Here is a 17,607-nt window from a genome sequence, read left to right as displayed (position 1 = left end):
GACATCTTACCAGAAACTTGGTAAGACAGAAGGCAGTGGCATGATATGTTCAAAATGCTGAAGGGGAAAAATCTGCAACCAAGAATACTCTATATAGCATGGCTATCATTCAGATAGAAGCAGAGATAGAGTCTCCCAGAGAAACAAAAACTAAAGGAATCTGTGACCACTAAACTAGCCCTGCAAGAAATATGAAGGGGACTCTTTGAGGGCAAAGGAGAAACCAAAAGTGACAAAGATAAGAAAAGATCAGAAAAATCACCAGAAACAATGACAAAACATGAATAAAGTGATAATAAATACATGCCTACCAATAATTACTTTGTAAATGGACTAAATGCTGAATAAAAATACATAGGGTGTCAGAATGGATAAAAAAAGAAGGCCCATCTATATGCTGTCTACAAGAGACTCATTATAGACCTAAAGACACCTGCAGATTGAAAGTGAGGGGATGGAGAAACATTTATCATGCAAATGGTTGTCAAAAGAAAGCCAGAGTTAGGGAGGGAGGCAAACCATAAGAGACTCTTAAAAACAGAATAAACTGAGTGTTGATGGGGGGTGGGAGGGAGGGAGAAGTGGGTGATGGGCATTGAGGAGGGCACCTGTTGGGATGAGCACTGGTTGTTGTATGGAAACCAATTTGACAATAAATTTCATATTAATAAAACCTAATTATTCCACATTCATGTAAAAACAGACTGGAAAAACAGACAAATAAGGACACTATACCATAATAAACGATACAATACGAAAAGAAGATCTAACAATTACAAATATTTATGCACCTATAAGGAAGCACCCAAATACATGAAACAATAACAAACATAAAGGAACTAATTGATAACGATGCAAAACTAGTAGGTGGCTTAACATCCCAGTTACATCAATAGATCATCTAAGCAGAAATTCAACACGAAAACAATGGCTTTCAATGGCACACTGGACCAGGTACTTAACAGATATATTCAGAACATTCTATTGTAAAACAGTTGAGTATACATTCTTTTCAAGGGCACCTGGGATATTCCTCAGAACAGATCACACATTAGGTCACATATCAGGCCTCAATAAATACAGAAAGACTGAAGTCACATCATGTAGCTTTTCTGACCACAACACTATGAAACTAGAAGTCAATCCCAAGAAAAATGTGGAAAAAACATAAAAAACATAGAAGTTAAACAATATGCTACTAAATAATGAATCAATCAACCAGGAAATCAAACAAGAAATAAAAAAAAATTCATGGAAACAAATGCAAATAAAAATACAATGGTCCAAAACATTTAGGATTGAGCAAAAGTGGTCCTAAGAGGGATGTATATAGCAAAACGGGCTGAATTCAAGAAGCAAGAATAGTCTTAAATAAACAGCCTAACCTTTCATCTAAAGAAGCTAGAAAAAGAACAACAAAGCCTAAAGCCAGCAGAAAGATGGAAATAATAAAGATTAGAGAAGAAATAAATGATCTAAAAAACAATAGAACAGATCGATGAGAGCAGGATCTGGTTCACTGAAAAAAATTCATAAAATTGATAAACCTATAGCTAGACTTATCAAAAAAAGGGGAAAGTACTCAAATAAAATCACAAATGAGGGACAGGAAAGTACAACCAATACCCCAGAAATAGAAACACTATTTGAACAAATTGGACAACCTGGAAGAAATGGATAAATTCCTAGGAACATATAAACCACCAGAACTGAAAGAAGAAATAGAAATCTTGAACAGACCAATAACCAGGAAAGAAATTGAATAAGTAAAAACCTCCTGACAAACAGAAGTCCAGGAACAGATAGCTTCACAGATGAAATCTACCAAACATTTAAAGAAGAGTTAATACCTATTCTTCTCAAACCATTTCAAAAAAATAGAAGAGGAAGGAAATGTTCCACATTCATTCTATGAGGCCAGCATTATCCTGATACCAAAACCATAAAAAGATACTACAAAAGAAGAGAACTACAGGCCAATATCTCCAATGAAAATACATGCAAAATTTGTCAACAAAATACTAGCAAACTAAATAGAACAAGAAATTTAAAAATTACTCACTTCAATCAAGTGGCATTTATTAACAGGAAGCAAGGGTGTACAATATTTACAATCAATGTTTTACACCACATTAATAAAAGAAATGATAAGAATTATATGATCATTTCAATAGATGCTGAAAAGCATTTGACAAAGTACAACATCCATTCATGATAAAAAAAAAAGCAGGCTTACAGGGAACATTCCTCAATATAATAAAGGCCATCCATGAAAAACTCATAGCTCATATCATACTCAATGGGAAAAAACTGAGAACTATTCCTCTAATTCAGGAACAAGATAGGGACGTCCACTCTCACCACTGTCATTTAACACAGTACCTAAATTACTAGCCACAGCATTCATACAACAAAAAGAAATAAAAGACATACAAATTATCAAGGAAGAAGTCAAACTTTCGCTATTTACAGATAACATGATACTTTATACAGAAAGCCCAGAAGACTCCACCAATAAACTGCTAGAACTGATACATGATTTTAGTAAAGTCTCAGGATACAAAATCAACATATAGAAATCTGATGCATTTCTATACAGCAATAATGAAGCAGCAGAGACATAAATTAAGTAGTCAATCCCACTTACAATTGCACACACACAGAAAAGATACCTAGGAATACACATAACCAAAGAGGTGAAAGACCTGTACTCTGAAAACTAGGAAACACTGACGAATGAAATTGAAGAGGACACAAAGAAATGGCAAGACATTCCATGCTCATGGATTGGAAGAACAAATATTGTTAAAATGTCTATGCTACCCAAAGCAATCAACACATTTAATGCAATCTCTATCAAAATACCACCAACATTTTTCACAGAGCAAGAACAAACAAACCCAAAATTTGTGCAGAACCACAAAAGACCCCAAATAACAAAGTAATCTTGAAAAAGAAAAACAACCCTGGAGGCATCACAATTCTGGATTTTAAGTTATATTATAAAGCTGTAGTGATCAAAACATTATGATACTGGTACAAAAAAGACACATAGATCAATGGAAAAGAAGAGGAGACCCATAAATGAAACCACAAATATATGGCCAATTAATCTTTGACAAAGCAGGAATTAAAATTAATGGGCAAATGACAGTGTCTTCAACAAATGATGCTGGGAATACTGTGGTATGATACTGCAGTATAATATTGCATGCATCATGCAAAAGAATAAAACTGGGTCACTTTCTTACACCATACACAAAAATAAATTCAAAATGGAGGAAAGACCTAAATGTAGACATAAAATCATAAAAATCCTAGAAGAGAACACAGGTAATAACCTCTTTGACATCAGCCATAGCAATTTTTTTCTAGATATATCTCCTGAGGCAAGGGAAATAAAAGCAAAAATAAACTACAGGACTTTATAAAAATAAAAAGCTTCTCCACAGTAAAGGAAAAAACAAAACTAAAAGGCACCCTATGGAATGGATTAAGGTATTTGCAAATGATATATCTGATAAAGGATTAGTACCCAAAATATATAAAGATCTTATAAAGCTCAACACCCCAAAAATGAATAATCCAATTAGAAAATGGGCAGAAAACATGAATGGACATTTTTTTCAAAGAAGAAATCCAGATGGCCAACAGATACATGAAAGATGGTCAAATATCACTGATCATCAGGGAAATACAAATCAAAACTACAATGAAGTATCACCTCACACATGTCAGAATGGCTAAAATTAACAACATGAGAAACAACTAGCATTAGCAATGATGTGGAGAAAGGCGAACCCAGTTGTACAGTTGGTGTGAATGTCAACTCTTGCAGCTACTGTGGAAAATAGTATGGAGGTCCCTCAAAAAGTTAAAAAAATATAAGTATCCTATTATCCAACAATCACATTACCCCCAAAATACAAAAACACTAATTTACAGAGACACATGTACCATATGTTTATAGCAGCATTATTTACAATGACCAAATTACAGCAGCAGCTGAAGTGTCCATCAATTGACGAATGGATAAAGAAGGTGTGTATATAATAGAATATTAGCAATAAAAAAGAATGAAATCTTGCCATTTGCAACAACATGGATGGAGCTGTAGAATACTATGCTAAACGAAATAAATCAGTCAAAGGCAAATACCCTATGATTTCACTCATATGTGGAATTTAAGAAACAAAACAAATACACAAAGGGAGAAAAGAGAGAGAGATGCAAATAAAGAAAAAGATTGTTAACTATGGAGAACATGATGGCTATCAGAGGGGAGGTGGGTGGAGGATGGATGAAATAGGGGATGGGGATTAAGGAGTGCAGATGTGATAAGCACAAGGTGCTGTGTGGAAGTGTTGAATCATCATGTTGTACACCTGAAACTACTACTGAATTGCATATTAACTAACCAGAATTTAAAGAAAAACTTAAATGTTCTTCCTCCAAATTTAAGGTAACATACAGTGTAGTAGTGGTTTCAGGAGTAGAATTTAGTGATTCATCACCTACATATAACACATAGTACTCATCATAACAAATGACCTCCTAATACCCATCACCCACTTAGCCCATTCACCACCCATCTCCTTCCACCGACCGTCAGTTTGTTCTCTAATGCTAAGAGTCTCTTATAGTTTGCTTCCCCTTTCTTTTTTTTCCTCTTCCCATATGTTCATCTGTTTTGATACTTGGAGACTGAAGAACATCCTAAATTTGAGACTATTGAGCCACATTTAAAATACCTCAGGCTAATTACTGTTAATTTTTTTCTGATGACCTTAAAAGATTTGTCAGTGAGGATGGACTAAATGGCTTATAATTAGAGGACAGCTTAGAGTTTCTGCTCTTAATAAAATTACATTGAGTTTGTTTTTAGAGGTGATAGAGCTTCCTTTTTGAAAATTTAGTATTAAGATTTGGGATATAAACATGTTTTGTTATGTGTATAATACTATCCTTTCCTTTCCTGAGATTAGCTTCTGCAAATCCTTAACCAATTGCAATAATTTGTAGGAAAGAAAATGCCATGAAAACACCTTACGTTTTTTCCTCTTTATTTTCAAAATGCTTTTGGTGCTTTGGTTAGACTTCTTTGCTGATTTTTTTTTTGTACCCAGAACTCATCTGATCATAGCTTTTTCTAAACTTAAAAAAAATTTAAGGATAGGATCCCATTTTTAATGAACTTAAGTAGCAAAACCACTATTTTTTTTCATTCCTTTAGGTAATAGCTATTGCCAAAGTGAAGGAGCAGATACTATTTAATTTTGTTATATAAAGGAGATATGGTTTGCAGATGAATTGTTTTCTTAATAAAGTTGGCATTACAAGGGATATCAATGTTCACCTGTGCCATTTCTCCAGTTCTAAAATGGTTCTAATCCACTCTAGAATTTTGAAATATGTAATTTGAAATCCTTGATAAAATTTACATTTAATTTTATTTTAAAAACACATTGATGAAAAATTGAAGATGATACAAACAATTGGAAAAATATTTCATGCTCATGGATTGGAAGAATTAATATTGTTAAAATTTCTATACTACCCAAAGCAATTTACAAATTCAATGCAATCTTTATCAAAATACCAATAGCATTTTTCACAGAACTAGAACAAATAATCCTAAAATTTGTATGGAACCACACAAGACCCCAAATACCAAAAGCAATCTTAAGAAAGAAGAACAAATCTGGAAGTACCCCAATTCCAAATGTCAAGTACTCCAGTATTTAAGATATACTACACAGCTGTAATACTCAAAACAGTATGGTACTGGCACAAAAATAGACATATAGATCACTGGAACTGAATAGAGATGATAGAAACAAACCCACAATTATATGGTCAATTAATCTATGACAAAGACGGCAAGAATATGCAATGAGGAGAGGACAGTCTTTTCATTAAATGGTGCTGGGAGGGGCACCTGGGTGGCTCAACTGGTTAAGCATCCAACTTGATTTTGGCTCAGGTCATGATCTCATGGTTCATGATATCAAGCCCCATACCAGGCTCTACAGTGACAGCAGAGAATCCTTGCTTGGGATTCTCTCTCTCTCTCTCTCTCTCTGACCCTCCTCCACTTAAGTTTCTCTATCTCTCTCTCTTTCTCTCTCTCAAAAATAAATAAGTATTAAAAAATAAATGGTACTGGGAAAACTGGGTAGCTACATGCAAAAGAATGAAACTAGATACTTTCTTATGCCATGAACAAGAGTAAACTCAAAATGGATTAAAGTCCTAAATGTGAGACCTGAAACTATAAAATTCCTAGAAGAGAACACAGGCAGTAATTTTTCTGGCATCAACTATGCCAACATGTTTCTAGGTATGTTTCCTGAGGCAAGGGAAATAAAAGCAAAAATATACTATTGGGACTACATCAAAATAAAAAAGCTTTTGTACAGTGAAGGAAACCATTAACAAAACAAAAAGGCAAGCTACTAAATGGGAGAAGATATTTGCAAATGATATATATGATAAAGGGCTAATATCTAAAATATATAAAGAACTTAAACATCTCAATACCAGAAAATTTTTTGAAAAGACAATCCAATTTAAAAATGGGCAGAGGAGGGAGGAGCCAAGATGGCGGAACAGCATGGAAGTTTTTTGTGTGTCTCCTGTCCATGAAATACAGCCAGACCAACATTAGACCCTCCTACACAACTAGAAACTGATTGGAGGATTGACAAAACAATCTGCACAACCTGAACCACAGAATTCATCAGGTACACGGTGCAGAGAGGTGAATTTGGGTAGTGAGAAGCTGCAGAGGGTAGGGAACCGCTTTTGCGGACAGAGAGAGGACAGAAATGGGAGTGGGGGAGGATACGGGAAAAGCACCCCTCCCCAAAAGCAGCTGGAGAGAAAGTGGAAAATTGGAAACAGCTGCAGGGACTAAACTAAAAAGGGAGAAAAGAGAAAGGAGAGGGTTTAAATTCCATTAAGACCATAAACAAGGGGAGTGCAAAGGTTGCAACTCTGCAGCTCAATACCTGGTGAAGCTCTGGTGGGAAGGGCAAATCCCCAGGAACAGGGTAGGGTCTGGGAGGTTCTCAGGCCACACGGGGAAAAGCGGTTCCACTGCTGGAAGGACATTTGGTAGAGACTGTTGAAGCCACCTGGTCCCAGCAGACCCCAGAAAACAGCCACATTCGCTGGTGCTGGAATAAGGTCATTAAGGGTGAAGACTGGTGCCAGATGTGTGTTGTGATTTTCCATAATCCCTGAAACGCTGCTGCTACATTGTCTTGCAAACTTTTTCTGGGGCGGGCTGGCACCTGGCCATAGTCTTGGGGCACCGGCAGCAGCAGTGTCCAGCAAGCGTTCCTGGGTGGAGCCGACATTCAGCCATTGCTCAGTGAGACCCTCCTGCAGAGGGGCAGAACGGGTCAAAGCCACACTCCTTTAGAAGTAAGGGGCCGGGGAAAACAGCCACATCTGACACAAAACTTGTACTGTCTGGGGCCTGGTCATGGAGAGTGAAAAAGCGGGGAGTGGACAAAAGCTGAAGACAGAGGATGGGGGCATGATTACTGATCTGGGAGAACAGACTGGGTAGCTGGGTGGCACCATTTTCACTGCTCCTGCGCACGTGCATACACACCTACCAGCACCACAACAATCCACCCCAGTAGGCTAGCAGCGCCATCTAGTGGAGAGCGGAGCTGTTACACTGAGTGCCGCCCAACTGGGCCCACTTCGCTCTTCAAAAACACAAGTCTCACCGCCCGCTTAGTTTATGGACTATAAAGTGCTACATAGACTGACTTCTAGTGGTAAACAAAGTAATTTCAATCCTACTTCAATCTGTTAGGAGGTTCATCTATTCAATTTTATTTCTTTTTTTTCTTTTTCTCTTTGACACTTCTTTTTCTTGAATACAGAAAGAGAAAAAATTCATTTTTACTTTCAATTTCTATTAAAAATATTTTTATTTAAAATATTTCTATATTTTTTGCTTTTATGTAAATTTTTCCAAAATTCTATTTTACTTCCATCATTTTATTTTAGTCTACTACAGTGTATTCACTTTTTCAGATTTTCAAACGATTTCCTTTTTTAAAATCTTTTTTCTCTTTTTCATTTCTTTTCTCTTTTCTTGAATACAGAAAAAAATTCATATTTATTTTTAATTTTTATTAAAAATATTTTTCTTTTGTTTTTTATACTATATTCTTTACTTTTATGTATAGTTTTTCAAATTCTATTTTGCCCCCATCATCTCATTTTAGTCTACTTCAGTGTACTCATTTTTTCAAATTCTCAAATGATTTCCTTTTTCTCCCCCCCTTTTTTCTTTCTGTAATCTGTCAAACCACTTTCAACACCCATACCAAAACACACCTAGGGTCTAGCATCATCTATTCGATTTCTGTTTGTGTGTATTTTTTAATTTTTAATTTTAATACATTTTTAATTTGAAGTTTTTTATTTCAATTTTTATACCCCATTAATTCCTTTTCTCCCTTCAAAATGACAAAACTTAAGAATTCACCCCAAAAGAAAAAGCATGAAGAAACGACAGCCAGGGATTCAACCAACACAGATACAAGCAAGATGTCTGAACCAGAATTTAGAATCACGATAATAAGAATACTAGCTGGAGTCGAAAATAGATTACAGAGATAAAAGAACTAAAAAATGGCCAGAATGAAATTAAAAATGCTATAACTGAGCTGCAATCACGGATGGATGCAGCAACAGAAAGGATGGATGAGGCAGAACAGAGATTCAGCGATATGCATGACCAAATTATAGAGAATAATGAAGCAGAAAAAAGAGGGAGATTAAGGCAAAAGAGCACGATTTAAGAATTAGAGAAATCAGTGACTCATTAAAAAGTAATAACATCAGAGTCATAGGGGTCCCAGAGGAGGAAGAGAGAGAAATAGGGGTAGAAGGGTTATGTGAGCAAATCATAGCAGAAAACTTTCCTAACCTGGGGAAAGACACAGACATCAAAATCCAGGAAGCACAGAGGACCCCCAATATATTCAACAAAAACCGACCATCAACAAGGCATATCATAGTCAAATTCACAAAATACTCAGGCAAAGAAAGAATCATGAAAGCAGCAAGGGAAAAGAAGAACCTAACCTACAAGGGAAGACAGATCAGGTTTGCAGCAGACCTATCCACAGAAACTTGGCAGGCCAGAAAGGAGTGGTGGGATATATTCAGTGTGCTGAATCAGAAAAATATGCAGCCAAGAATTCTTTATCCAGCAAGGCTCTCATTCAAAATAGAAGCAGAGATAAAAAGTTTCCCAGACAAGCAAAAATTAAAGGAGTTTGGTGACCACTAAACCATCCCTGGAAGAAATTTTAAGGGGGACTCTCTGAGGGGAGAAAAGGTAAAAATATAAATAAATAAATAAATAAATAAATAAATAAATAAATAAATAAATGCCAAGAGCCACCAAAGATTAGAAAGGACCAGAGAACACCACCAGAAACTCCAACTCTGCAAGCATCATAATGGCAATAAATTCATACCTTTCAGTCCTCGCTCTAAATGTCAATGGACTCAATGCTCCAATCAAAAGACATAGGGTAACAGAATGGATAAGAAAACAAGATCCAACTATATGCTGTTTACAAGAGACCCACTTTAGACCTAAAGACACCTTCTGATTGAAAATAAGGGGATGGAGAACCATCTATCATGCCAATGGTCAACAAAAGACAGCCAGAGTAGCCATACTTACATCAGACAATTTAGACTTTAAAATAAAGACTGTATCAAGAGATGCAGAAGGGCATTATATCATAATCAAGGGGTCTATCCACCAAGAAGACCTAACAATTATAAACATTTATGAGCCAAATGTGGCAGCACCCAAATATATAAATTAATTAATCACAAACTCATTGATAGTAATACCATAATAGTTGGAGACTTCAACACCCCACTCACAGCAATGGACAGATCATCGAATCAAACCATCAACAAGGAAACAATGGCTTTGAATGACACACTGGACCAGATGGACTTAACAGATATATTCAGAACATTTTGTCCTAAAGCAGCAGAATATGCATTCTTCTCCAGTGCACATGGAACGTTGTCCAGAATGGACGATGTACTGGGACACAAGTCAGCCCTAAGTACGTACAAAAAGATCGAGATCATACCGTGCATATTTTCAGACCACAACGCTATGAAACTCGAAATCAACCACAAGAAAAAATTTGGAAAGGTAACAAATACTTGGGGACTGAAGAACATCCTACTAAAGAATGAATGGGCTAACCAAGCAGTTAAAGAGGAAATTAAAAGGTATATGGAAGTCAATGAAAATGATAACACCACAACCCAAAACCTCTGGGATGCAGCAAAGGTGGTCATAAGATGAAAGTATATAGCAATCCAGGCCTTCCTAAAGAAGGAAGAAAGATCTCAGATACACATCCTAAACTTACGCCTTAAGGAGCTGGAAAAAGAACAGCAAATAAAACCCCAAACCAGCAGAAGACAGGAAATAATGAAGATTAGAGTAGAAGTTAATGCTATTGAACCCCCCAAAAAACACAAAACAAAACAAGGAAACAAAAAAAAACAACAACAGTAGAACAGATCAATGAAACCAGAAGCTGGTTCTTTGAAAGAATTAACAAAATTGATAAACCACTAGCCAGTTTGATCAAGAAGAAAAAGGAAAGGACCCAAATAAATAAAATAAAGAATGAAAGTGGAGAGATCAAAACCAACAAAGCAGAAAAAAAAACAATAATGAGAGAATATTATGAGCAATTATATGCCAATATAATGGGTAATCTGGAAGAAATGGACAAATTCATAGAAACATATACACTACCAACAGTGAACAGGAAGAAATAGAAAATTTGAACAAACCCATAACCAGTAAGGAAATCAAATTATTAATCAAAACTCTGCCAAAAAACTAGAGTTCAGATGGCTTTCCAAGGGGAGTTCTACCAAAGCTTTAAGGAAGAGTTAACACCTATTCTCTTGAAGCTGTTCCAAAAAATAGAAATGGAAGAAAAACTTCCAAACTCTTTCTATGAAGCCAGCATTACCTTTACCCCCAAACCAGACAGAGACCCCACTAAAAAGAAGAACTATAGACCAATTTCCCTGATGAACATGGATGCAAAAATCCTCAACAATGTACTAGCCAACCGGCTCCAACAATACATTAAAAATTATTCACCACGACCAAGTGGGATTTATACCTGGGATGCAGGGCTGGTTCAACAACCACAAAACAATTAACTTGATGCATCACATCAATAAAAGAAAGGACAAGAACCATATGATCCTCTCAATAGATGCAGAGAAAGCATTTGACAAAATACAGCCTCCTTTCTTTTTCCCCTACATTCCACATATGAATGTATTACGATACGTATGATACGAAATACGATATTTGTCTTTCTCTGACTTATTTCACTTAGCAGAATACATTAGCTCCATCCACATTGTTGCAAAATGCAAGATTTCATTATTTTTTATGGCTGAGTAATATTTACACACACACACACACACACACACACACACACACACACACACCACATCTTCTTTATCCATTCATCAGTCAATGTACATTTGAGCTCTTTCCATAATTTGGCTATTATTGATAATGCTGCTATAAACATCGGGGTGCATGTTCTCCCTCAAATCTGTATTTTTTGTGTCCTTTGGGTAAATACTTAGTAGTGCAATTGCTGGATCACAGGGTAGTTCTGTTTTTAACTTTTTAAGAAACCTCCATGCTGCTTTCCACAGTGGCCACACCAATTTGCATTCCCAGCAACAGTGTAAGAGGATTCCCCTTTCTCAACATCCTTTCAACATCTGTTGTTTCCCGTGTTGTTAATTTTAGCCATTCTGATAGGTATGAGGTGGTGTCACATCGTGGTTTTGACTTGTATTTCCCTGATGAGTGATGTTGAGCTCTTTACATGTGTCTCGTAGCCATCTGTATGTCTTCCTTGGAAAAGTGTTCATGTCTTCTGCCCATTTCTTAACTGGATTATTTATTTTTTTAGGTGTTCCGTTTTATAAGTTCTTTATAGATTTTGGACACTAGCCTTTTGTTAGATAGGTCATTTGAAAATACCTTCTCTCATTCTGTAGGTTGCCTTTTAGTTTTGTTGATTGTTTCCTTCACCTCAGAAGCTTTTTATGTTGATGAGGTGCCAATAGTTCATTTTTGCTTTTGTTTCTCTTGCTTCTGGCAACTTATCTAGTAAGAAGTTGCCATGGCCAAGGTCAATAAGGTGGCTGCCTGTGTTGTTCTTTAGGATTTTAAGGATTTTGGTCTTACATTTAGGTCATTCATCCACTTTGAATTCATTTTTGTGTATGGTATAAGAAAGTGTTTCAGTTTCATTCTTCATATTGATTCCAGTATTCCCAACATCATCTGTTGAAGAGGCTGTCTTTTTCCCATTGGATATTCTTTCCTGCTTTGTCAAAGACTAGTGACCATACAGTTGTGGGTCCATTTCTGGGTTTTCTAATCTGTTCCATTGGTCTATGCATCTATTTTTATGCCAGTACCATACTGTCTTGATCACTACAACTTTGTAATGTAACTTTAAGTATGGAATTGTGGTGCCTCCAGCTTTGCTTTTCTTTTTCAAGATTGCTTTGGCTATTCCGAGTCTTTAATGGTTCCATAGCAATTTTTGGATTGTTTGTTCAAGCTCTGTGAAGAATTGTGTTATTTTGATAGGGATTTCATTAAATGTGTAGATTGCTTTGGTGTTATTTTGATAGGGATTTCATCGAATGTGTAGACTGCTTTTCTATTGTTTCCTGTTTTAGTTTTGACATTTTAACAATGTTTCTTCTTCCAATCCAAGAGCATGGAATTTTTACCATTTTTCGTGTCCTCTTCAATTTGTTTCATAAGTGTTCTATAGTTTTCAGAGTATAGTTTTTTATTTCTTTGGTAAGGCTTAGTCCTGGGTATCTTATGGTTTTTCATGCAATTGTAAATGGGATCAATTCCTTGATATCTTTTTCTGCTGATTCATTTTTGATGTACAGAAATGCAACAGATTTCAGTACATTGATTTCATATCCTGCAACTTTGATGAATTCATGCATTAGTTCTATCAATTTTTGGTGGAGTATTTCAGGTTTTCTAAAGTACCATGTCATAGGTAAAATTGTGAAATTTGGACTTCTTCCTTGCTTATTTGGATGTCTTTTATTTATATTTGTTGCCTGATCAGTGAGGCTAAGACTTCCAGTACTATGTTAAATAGTAATGAGAAAAGAAATCCCTGTAACGTTCTTAACCAGAGAGAAAAATCTAAAAATTTCCCCCATTGAGCATGATTATAGTTGTGGGATTTAGTATATGGCCTTTATGATATTGAAGCATGTTCCCTCTATCTCTACTTTGTTGAGGGCTTCTATCAAGAATGGATGTTATATTTTGTCAAGTGGTTTTTCTGCATCTGTTGAGAGGATCATATATTTCTTATCCTTTATTTTATTAGTGTGGTGTACCATGTTGATTGATATGTGAATGTTGAACCACCCCTGCAGCCCAGGAATAAATCCCACTTCATTGTGGTGAAACTTCTTTTAATGTACTGTTGGATTCGATTTGCTAGTATACTGTTGAGAATATTTTTGTATCTATGTTTACCAGGGATACTGGCCTGTAATTCTCTGTCTAGTGGGGTCTTTGGTTTTGGAATGAAGGTAATACTGGCCTCGTTGAATGAATTTGGAAGTTTTCCTTCCATTTCTATTTTTTTGGAACAGTTTGAGAAGAATAAGTATTAACTCCTCTTTAAAATTCCCCTGTGAAACCATCTGGCCCTTGACTTGGTTTTCTTGGGAGATTTTTTTTTTCAAAAACAGACATTGATTAGTTAGGGAGGCAAAATTAAGTTTACCTGTATAAATAAAATAAGGGAAAGAATCCCAGCTATCTAGTTGGTGGTTAAGTTGATGTTGGAAGATTTTGTGAAGATGGAAACCACCATCTGAAACATTGACAATGATCTCAATGACTCACTTGTTGACTCACAAAGCCATTGTTCATGATGAATAACACATTTCTGTCTATAAGCTGTGCATATTCTCCATAAACTTTAGTGAGATAGGACTTAAGTGGGATGGAGCAAACTGTGGTCTTCCTTAGATGCTGAGTATCACTCTTGAACCAACATAGAAAATACTTCATATTTTGGCATTATGTCTCCTCAAAACATGATCACCATCAACCTCAATTGAGTCTGATCAGACAATGAGCCACATCCCAGGTGAGAAGCTGCATCTATGAAGAAACACCTCAATATCACATAGTATGTTATTACATTTTAAATGGGTTCATGTGATTTTTAGACTTCATCATTCCCCATGTATCTGAACTGGAATAGAGGTCATCAATAAAGATGTGACAGCTACTTCAGAGATAGAATTCAACCCCATTAGGCAGTACTGTGGGGATCCCACAGGTCTTGGCATCAGATTGAACTGTAACTAGCATGCCTGGCCTCGTCTTGATCCTCCAGATGAACTGGAGAAAGTGCATAAGGAAGAAGTGGCTCTCCTTTCCTGTGGGGTTTCTACATCAAAAGTTCTTATATATGATATTCTGTGAATCTGTACTCTCTGATCCTATTATCCCCTCATGTGAGTAGGACAGGAAAAAAGAAACTGCAAAACAGTCAGAAAACAACCAATCATGGTAAAAGTGTGTCTTCACATATCAATAACCACTTTCAATGTAAATGGATATCAAAAGACAGAGTGGCTGAATAGATAGGATAAAACAACAATGTTGGGAGATTTTTGATTACTGATTCAATTTCTTTGCCAGTTATGAATCTGTTCAAATTTTCTATTTTTTCCTGTTTTAGTTTTGGTAATTTGTTTCTAGGAATTTGTCCATTTTTTTCCAGACTGCCCAGTTTGTTGGCATATAATTTTTCCTAGCATTCTTTTATAATTGCTAGAATTTCTGGGGTGGGTTGTGATCTCCCCTCTATCATTCATGATTTTATTTACTTGGGTCTTTTCTCTTTTCTTTTCAAGAAGCCTGGCTAGGAGTGTGTCAATTTTATTAATTCTTTCAAACAACCAGCTCTTAGTTTCATTCATCTGTTCTACTGTGTTTTTTCTATATCATTTATTTATGTTCTAATCTTTATTATTTCACTTCTGCTGGCTTTAGATTTTATTTTCTGTCCCTTTTCTAGCTCCTTTAGGTATAAGGTTAGGTTGTGTATTTCATGTCTTTCTTGCTTCTTGTGGGAGAACTGTATTACGATATACTTCCCTCTTAGGACCATCTTTGCTGTATCCCAAAGGTTTTGGACGGTCATGTTTTCATTTTAATTTGTTTCCATGTATTTTTAAATATCTTCTTTAACTTCCTGGTTAGCCTATTAATTCTTTAGTAGGTTGTTCTTTAACCTACATGTATTTGTGGTCTTTCCAATTTTTTTCTTGTTGATTTCAACAAGTTTCATAGTGTTATGGTCTGAAAATATGCATGATATTATCTCAATCATTTTGTATTTGTTGAGGGCTGATTTGTGACCCAGTATATGATCTAGCCTGGAGAATGTTCCATGGGCACTTGAGAGGAATGTGTATTCTGCTTCTTTAGGATGAAAAGTTCTGAATATATCTGTTAAGTCAGTCTGGTTCAGTGTGTCATTGAAAGCCAATGTTTCCTCTTGATTTTCTGCTTTGATGATCTGTCTATTGCTGTAAGTGGGGTATTAAAGTCCTCTACTGTTATTCTGTTATTATCAATGAGTTTCTTTATGTTTGTTATTAATTGATTCATACATTTGCGTCCTTCCAATTTGGGGGCATAAATGCCTAAAATTGTTAGATCTTCTTGATCTAACCCTAAATTATAATATAGTGCTTTTCTTCACGTCTTATTACAGTCTTTGGTTTAAAATCTAGTTTGTCTGATATAAGTATGGCTACTCTGGCTTTCTTTTGGTGTCCATTAGCATGATAGATGGTTCTCCATCCCCTCACTTTCAATCTGCAGATGCCTTTAGGTCTCAAATAGTCTCTTTAAGGCAGCATATAAATGGGTCTTTTTTTATTCATTCTGATACCCTATGTCTTTTGATTGGAGCATTTAGTCTATTTACATTCAAAGTGATTATTGATAGATATGAACTTAGTGCCCTTGTGTTACCTGTAAAGTTGGTGTTTCTGGTGATGTTTTCTGTTCCTTTTTAGTCTTTATTGCTTTTGGTAATTTTCCTCCTCTCAGAGTCCTCTTTAATATTTCTTGCAGGGCTGGCTTATTGGTCATGACCTCTTTTAGTTTTTATTTGTCTGAGAAATTCTTTACCTCTCCTTCTATTCTGAATGGCAGCCTTGCTGGATAAAGTATTCTTGGCTGCATATTTTTCCCTTTCAGCACATTGAATATGTCATGGCATTGCCTTTGGCCTACCAAATTTCTGTGGACAGGTCTGCTTTGATCCATATCTCTCTTCTCTTGTAGGTTAAGGGCTTTCTTTCTCTTACTGCTTTCAGGATTCTTTCTTTGTCTGTATTTTGTGAATTTGACTATGTGTCTTGGTGCTGGCTGGCTTTTGTTATGTTTAATAGATTCTTGAATTTTGATGTCTGTTTCCTTCCCCAGATTAGGAAAGTTTTGAGTTATAATTTGTTCAAATAAACCTTCTGCTCCCTTTTCCCTCTCTTCTTCTGGGACTCCTATGATATGAATGCTATAATGCTTTAAGAAGTCACTGAATTTCTAAGTCTACATTTGTGATCTAGAACTTCCTTTCCCTTTTTTCAGTGTCATTATTTTCCATAATTTTATCTTCTCTATCACTGATTCATTCCTCTGCTCTGTCCTTGCTCATTGTCATTGCATCTATTTGGTTTTAAATCTTGGTTTTAGCATTTTTTATTTCAGCCTGATTAGTTTTTAGTTCTTTCATCTCTCTATGGTAAGAGATTCTCTAGTGTGTTCTATGCTTTTCTCAAGCCCAGCTAATATCCTTATGATTAGTGTTTTAAGTCCTGGTTTTGACATCTTACTTGTGTCTGTATTGATTAAAACCCTGGCTATGACCTCTTTCTGTTCCTTCTTTTGGAGTTAATTCCTCTGTCTTGTCATTCTGTCTGGGTCACTGCTTGTGTGTGTGTGTGGGTGTGTGACTGTTAGGAAATCCTGTTGCATTCCTGCTCCTGAGAGTAATGGCTATATTAATAAGAGTTCAAAAAAAAAAAAAAAGAAGCTGTATCCTATTTCTACTAGAGGTGAAGCTTTGTAGCACTCTATGATCAGATTTTGTGTACAGGAGGGGTTTGTGCTGTTCTTCTGGTGGTGGGGCCTGCTGCACTGATTCTTAGGCAGACTTGCCCTAGTGGAGATGCAAGGTGCAGGGGGTGGAGCTTGGTTTAAGCAGCTCTGTCCTCCACTGGGTAGTGCTGTGTTGCTTACTAAACTTGGTCAGGGCTGATGGGAGATAAGGGGGGATGGTATCACCCTGCTCTCTCATCCCCAGAGCAGGGAGTTTGCACCGTCCACTCTTCATTAAGCCCATACAGAAGAGCAAACAATCACCTCTCTCTTGTTCTGGCTTCTGCCAGATCCCTGGCTTCACCCTG

The 17,607-nt window shown here is 36.2% G+C and overlaps 1 protein-coding gene across 1 annotated transcript in view; it reads right to left on the bottom strand.

Moving 5' to 3' along the window:
* The window catches only part of ZDHHC15 (zDHHC palmitoyltransferase 15), a 191,191-nt gene that overhangs the window by 86,318 nt on the left and 87,266 nt on the right, over positions 1-17,607 (bottom strand). The gene's annotated exons all lie outside the window — the stretch shown is intronic.

Source organism: Panthera onca, chromosome X (assembly GCF_046562875.1).
Source record: "Panthera onca isolate mPanOnc1 chromosome X, mPanOnc1 haplotype 2, whole genome shotgun sequence".
Classification (NCBI taxonomy): Eukaryota; Metazoa; Chordata; class Mammalia; order Carnivora; family Felidae; genus Panthera; species Panthera onca.
Note: the sequence above shows the minus strand (reverse complement) of the source record. Positions and strands in the feature narration are given on the sequence as shown.